At 41.5% G+C, this 6197-nt stretch overlaps 1 pseudogene; it reads left to right on the top strand.

Moving 5' to 3' along the window:
• The first annotated feature begins 202 nt into the window (after window positions 1-202).
• On the top strand, window positions 203-5858 carry LOC117088548 (annotated as a pseudogene).
• Window positions 5859-6197: the final 339 nt, after the last annotated feature.

Here is a 6197-nt window from a genome sequence, read left to right as displayed (position 1 = left end):
TGTCCATATGAATTTTGATCTCCTTCACAACCCAGACCATAAACAGCTCTGAGCACCTGAGTGTGGAAAAAGCTTGGAAAACCCCTGAGAAGAAGAAAACATCCTGAGACATCACAGAAAACAAAAGGAGATTGTCGAGAAAGAGCAGCATACAATAGCAGTGCAGCTGGAAGGCTGAGGAGATGGGGTGAGGGCCAAGGAAATGAGGAAAGACTGCCAGGGTGGACGCTGGGGAGGCTGGGCCAGCAGCACCATCTGGGGTGGTGAGGTGAGCCATATGCCCTGTGCATTTGGGGCCTACCACAGCCGCCGCCTCTGTGATTAAAAGGGGGAAAAAATACTTTTTTATTACTGCTTTTGAATTGGATACATTTACCATTATTTGCAGTAACATACAGTTTGTCCAAATTTCATTTAGTGAAATTAGTGCATCAAACCAGCTGGATTTGCCCATGCAAAGAGGACTTAGTGGGTTCAGGTGTTGGGCTCTTTGTAGGAATTACCTATTAATTAAGTGATTAAAAATAATTAGCCTTTCAGTTGGGTATCCTGTCAAGATTAGGGATAAATTCTTGGAGAAAACTGGTTGTGAAAGGCACAGGCTTGGATTGAATGCATTTAAAATAGTCCTTGGGTCTTTCATTGGGTAGTGAGATGCCTGCTTGGCTTGGAAAAATTCAGCCCACAAGATTTTTTAAATCACTCTATGAACAGGAAGACTGTTACTGTCGCAGATCTTCACCATCCTCTTGGAATTTAAAGCAGCATTTTCAAGGTTTATTATTTGTATTGGTTTTAATAGGATTCTTTTATGAACCTTTTTAATGAGGAGTGTTCAATTATTGCTTCCTGAAAACATTGCTATGATATCAGATTCCATGCTGTGAGGCCTCGTTTGGTTAATGTGTATGTGATCTGAATGGAAAACAAAAGAACTATTAAATAGCCATTTCTTTCTCTTACTGTATCAAGCTTTCTTTCTGTTAATCTTGGTGAATGGTGGACGTATGCAAACACTCCATCTTTCTAGTTTGGGAAAGCCACCAGATTTAAAAAGAAAATGTACTTAAGTGTAAAAATCCATATAATGTGATGCTTATCAGATAAGGCCTTTTTCAGACTAAAACCTTCTCTCTTTCTTTCAACAAATCAGAAAGGACTGGGCAGAAGTTTCCTAAGCCCGCGAGATGATTAATTAGAGAGGGCAACCCGGCTAAGCTCAAAAATGCAAAAACAAATGTGCACGTTTAATATGTAAAGCTCAATCTGGAGTTTAAAACTGGATGCAACAACTTGAAGTATGTGCCTCAAGGCATGGCTCAAATACTCTGCTGAAGAATCTGATAACCCTGAAGAAAGAAACTCAAATTGTTAATCCACTTTTAATCACCAATCAGGAGAACTTTTGCGAATAGTTGATAAAAGAGACCAGCATGTGACTTGAGTTGAAAGTGTTACATGCCTTTCATGCATCTTTAATTACAGCTATGAAAGCTCTCATGAGCTCATGTACTAGTAGATAATATTTCAATGTTAAGAATGATGACTAGGAATGTTCAAAACGGAATTAGGAGGTTCTAGAATAAGGCCATCCTTGGCATAATGGTTGGAGCAGGGAGAACACATTTATCCTGACAAAATCAAAACTACTGTCATTCACCCTGGTATGCAATGCATAATAATCAAACTTTGAACTTTTATGTAGATGGAAGCATATTAACCCCTTGTCACCCAAATATGTGCTACTTGCTACCAAACAATTTCCTATATAACATAAAGTGCATTCACAGAAGTTCATTAACTTCCACGGAGGCCTTTGGTGTTTCAGTCTTATATATGCTAGCACCATCCTGTGAGAGAATGACATAACAGAAATTAAAGAACAAATAATATTTTCTTGAACAAAGACTATACAGGAATTATATCTGAAATAGGCATATTGATGTGAATAAACTATTTCAAGTTCTGAAATGGCAAAGCACCATGCGTCAGCCATAAAGAAGTAGTTTGTGGGGAGTGAGAAGAGGGTTCAGGCGTTAAACTTCTTGTAAGAATTAATTAATTAAGTGACCAAAGATAATTAGTTGGTTATCCTGTCAACATTAGGGATAAGTTCTTAGAGAAAACTGACTGTCAAAAGCACAGGCTTGGATTGAATGCCTTTAAAATCATCACTGGGTCTTTCATTTGGTAGTGAGGTGCCTGCTTGGCTTAGAACAGTTCAGCCCACAAGATTGAGGCAGCCTGATACGTGTCACCCCCATACTGATTCCTCACTTCCACTCACCTGCCCCATCCCCCTTCTTTTTTTTTTTTTTTTTTTTTGAGACAGAGTTTCGCTCTTGTGGCCAGGCTGAAGTGTGCAATGGCATAATCTCGGCTCACTGCAACCTCCACCTCTCGGGTTCACTGCAACCTCCACCTCTCGGGCTCACTGCAACCTCCACCTCTTGGGCTCACTGCAACCTCCACCTCTCGGGTTCACTGCAAACTCCACCTCTTGGGTTCGCTGCAACCTCTACCTCTCGGGTTCAAATGATTCTCTTGCCTCAGCCTCCCAAGTAGCTGTTCAAGTGCCCGCAAACATGCCCAGCTAATTTTTGTATTTTTAGTAGAGACGGGGTTTCACCATGTTGGCCAGGCTGGTCTCAAACTCCTGACCTCAGGTGATCCGCCCATCTTGGTCTCCCAAAGTGCTGGGATTACATGCGTGAGCCACCACGCCTGGCCCATACCCATTCTTTGATCCTAACAGTTGTCATCTTCTCAGTCAAAAGTAAAGTGCTATACCAATTCAACCTCAAGATGTCTCCTAGCCTCGCTACCTCCTTCCAACTAGGGTGCTACCCACCCTCTGTATAGAATTTCTGGCTCTAGTGTAATATAAATGGCAAGTACTATTGGGTTTTTTGCTATTGTTATTGTTATTATGATTATTATTGTAATTGTTCCCTGATGGGGTTGAAGAATCTCAATACTTCCCATTGTAGCTCTCTCCCTCCTACTGAGCTGGAAATAACAACCTCATTATACCAACTTTTTATTAATCACCAAAGGGATTCTTTGGTATGGGGATATTTTTATTAAAATATATTTTATAACAGCCTGATGATTTGGTTAATATGATTATCCTACTTAAATTGAAGGAGAGGGATCTCATGCCATGTACTCTCCTACCATTAAAACCAAGTTAGAATTTATATGCCCTAAGTTTATTGCTAGTAGTCAAGACAACTATAAAATAAAAAAACACTGCCAGCCAAAAAATACTTATTCTGGAGTAAGGCAAATTTGTATCAATAAACTTTCCTTATTAGTTTGCCAGAATTTGCATCTGAGCACTCATTCTTCAGCTACTAGACAATTCTATTGCCATTGAAAAGCCTACACAGGAAGGGAAATGCTCCATCATCAAGAATATGGCCCAGTTTAACCAACCTTTATGCAACACATACCAGTAAAAAGATACCAAGCCCATGGATGTGCATTTTTTTCAAAGATTAACAAAGCTTATCTCTGCTCTTAAAAACTTTCCAAGAGGGCCTCATGTTTTCATTTTTCCCAGTATTGGAGCAAGTCCCTCAAATTACTCACCCAGTCTGTTAACACCTGGTACAAGCACCCTTTCAGGTAAACAGGCTAATTGATTCCTATGATTCACCCATCAGCCTCTAGGACATTGATCTTTATCATATTCAAATCCCTGAGCTCATCCTTTATTTTTCCCACTCTGTCTAGTGACAATAGGAGCAACCAGCCAATCTCATTATACTCATTAGTTTGCCAAAAATGTTAGAAAGTATCATATAAACAGTCATTCAGATCTTTACTTCCTATAAGTGGTTAAGAGTATCAAATGGTGCTATTTTGTATATCACTATTACCAGAGTACAGCATGTACTATCAATGCTCTTTTTACTACTGGAAATAGAGTTATGAGCATCTCTAAATCCAATTACATTAGAGAGCCAATTCCAAAACCCCAGAACCAATTCAGAAAGCTCATTCTTAAGATTCTGTTCCTCTAGACTCCATACCAAAATGTGTATTAGATGCCATACAAAATATGTATTAGACTCCATACAAAATGTGTCCAGAGAACAGAACCACTAGTGTGTGTGTTGGAGGTGGGGGAGAGAGAGAGATTTATTATAAAGAATTGGCTCATGAAGTATGAGGGATGACAGGTCCTAAGATCTGCAAGCTAGGAGAGTCAGCAGGCTCAGAGAGAGCTGATGGTATAGCTCCAGTCCAAGTGTGAGGCCCAAGAAGCAAGAGAGCTGATGGTGTAAGTTTCGCTCTCAGTCCAAGTCCAAAGGCAGGAGGAGACGGATGTCCCAACTCCAAGGAAGTCAAGCAGAGAGAGCGAATTCTTCCTTACTCAGCCTTCTGTTTTTATTCAATGTTCAACTGATTGGATGAGGCCTGGGGACATTGTGCAGGGCAATCGGCTATACTCAGTTTACTAATTCAAATGTTAATCTTATCCAGAAATACTCTCACACACACACACAGAAAAAATGTTTAACCAAATTATCTGGGCACCCCGTGACACAAAATCAACCTTTACAAAAGATTCAGCCACATTAGTTTACAGTTTATCAATTCTACCATCTCTGTGTTCTATTCTGTGAAGAGCAGTTGAGCAGAAATTCCCCCAAATGTTAATATTACAAAAAAAAACAAAGTTTTAGATTGAAACACAATTAAATCAAGCAATAGTTTTGGATGCCAAATATGCAAGATGCATACTAGGCACCAAGAGTTCTTCCATGCTGATGCAATTATATAAAAATCATAAATATAGGCTTTGTGCTCCTCCCATTCTACAGACAGTCACATCTTGTGCAGTGCCAGCCATGTCCCTGAGACACGAAGGTTGAAGTGAAGGCCAGAGTAAATGGATTTGGCCTTACTGGGTGCCTGGTCACTAGGACTAGTTTTAACTCTAGCAAAGTGATTATTGTCACCATCAATGATCTCTTCATTGACCTCAACTACATGGTCCACATGTTCCAGTATGATTCCACCCATGGCAAGTTCCACGCACCATCAAGGCTGAGAATGGGAAGCTTGTCATCAATGACAATCCCATTACCATCTTCCAGGAGCAAGATCCCATCCAAATCAAACAGGAGGATACCAGTACTGATTATGTTGTAGAATCCACAAGCATCATCACTACCTTGGAAAAGCCTAGGGCTCACTTAGAGAGGTCATGATTTCTGCCCCTTTTGCTGATGCCCCATGTTTGTGATGGGTGTGAATCATGAGAAAAACAAAAACAACTTCACAATCATCAGTAATGCTTCCTGTTCCACCTACTGCTTAGCACCCCCAGCCAAGGTCATCCATGACAACTTTGGCATCATGGAGGGATTCATGACCATAGTCCATGCCATCACTGCCACCCAGAAGATGAAGACAGTCCCTCTGGAAACTGGGATGACAGCTATGGAGCTCTACAGAACATCATCCCTGCAATTAACTAGTGCTGCCAAGGCAAGGTCATCCCACACTGAATGAGAAGCTCACTGGCATGGCCTTCTGTGTCCCCACTGCCAACATGTTGGTTGTGGACCTGACCTGCCATCTAAAGAAACCTGCCAGATATGGTAACACCAAGAAGGTAATGAAGGAGGCATGGAAGGGTCCCCTCAAAAGCATGGTGGGGCTATACTGAGCACCAAGTTGTCTCCTCCAACTTTAACAGTGACGTTGACCCTTCCACCTTCAACGCTGGGGTTGGCATTATCCTCCACAACCACTCTGTCAAGCCCATATTCTAGTATGACAATGAATTTGGCTACAGCAACAGGGTGGTAGACTTTATGGTACACATGGCCTCCAAGAAGTAAGAGTCCCCTAGACCATCAGCCCCTGTGAGAACACAACAAGAAAACAGAGGCCCTCAGCTGCAGGCAAGTCCATGCCACACTGTCCTAGACCATCATCCCCAGTGAGAAAACAACAGGAAAAGAGGCCCTCGGCTGCTAGCAAGTCCCTGCCACATTCTGTCCCTGACATGCTGAGATTCTCCCTTCAACACTGTTTCCACACCTGACCCCTGAAGAATGGGAGAAGCCTAGGGAGCCCCACCTTGTCATGTACCATCAATAAAGTCCCCTGTACTCAACAAAAGAAAAAAATCATAAACATAGTGGCATTTTACCTTCAGTCTGAGGTTTTACATCCTT

This window comes from Trachypithecus francoisi, unplaced genomic scaffold (genome assembly GCF_009764315.1).
Source record: "Trachypithecus francoisi isolate TF-2019V2 unplaced genomic scaffold, Tfra_2.0 Lachesis_group10, whole genome shotgun sequence".
Taxonomy (NCBI): domain Eukaryota; kingdom Metazoa; phylum Chordata; class Mammalia; order Primates; family Cercopithecidae; genus Trachypithecus; species Trachypithecus francoisi.
The sequence above is the reverse complement of the archived record's forward strand: the minus strand, read 5'-3'. Positions and strand labels throughout refer to the sequence as shown.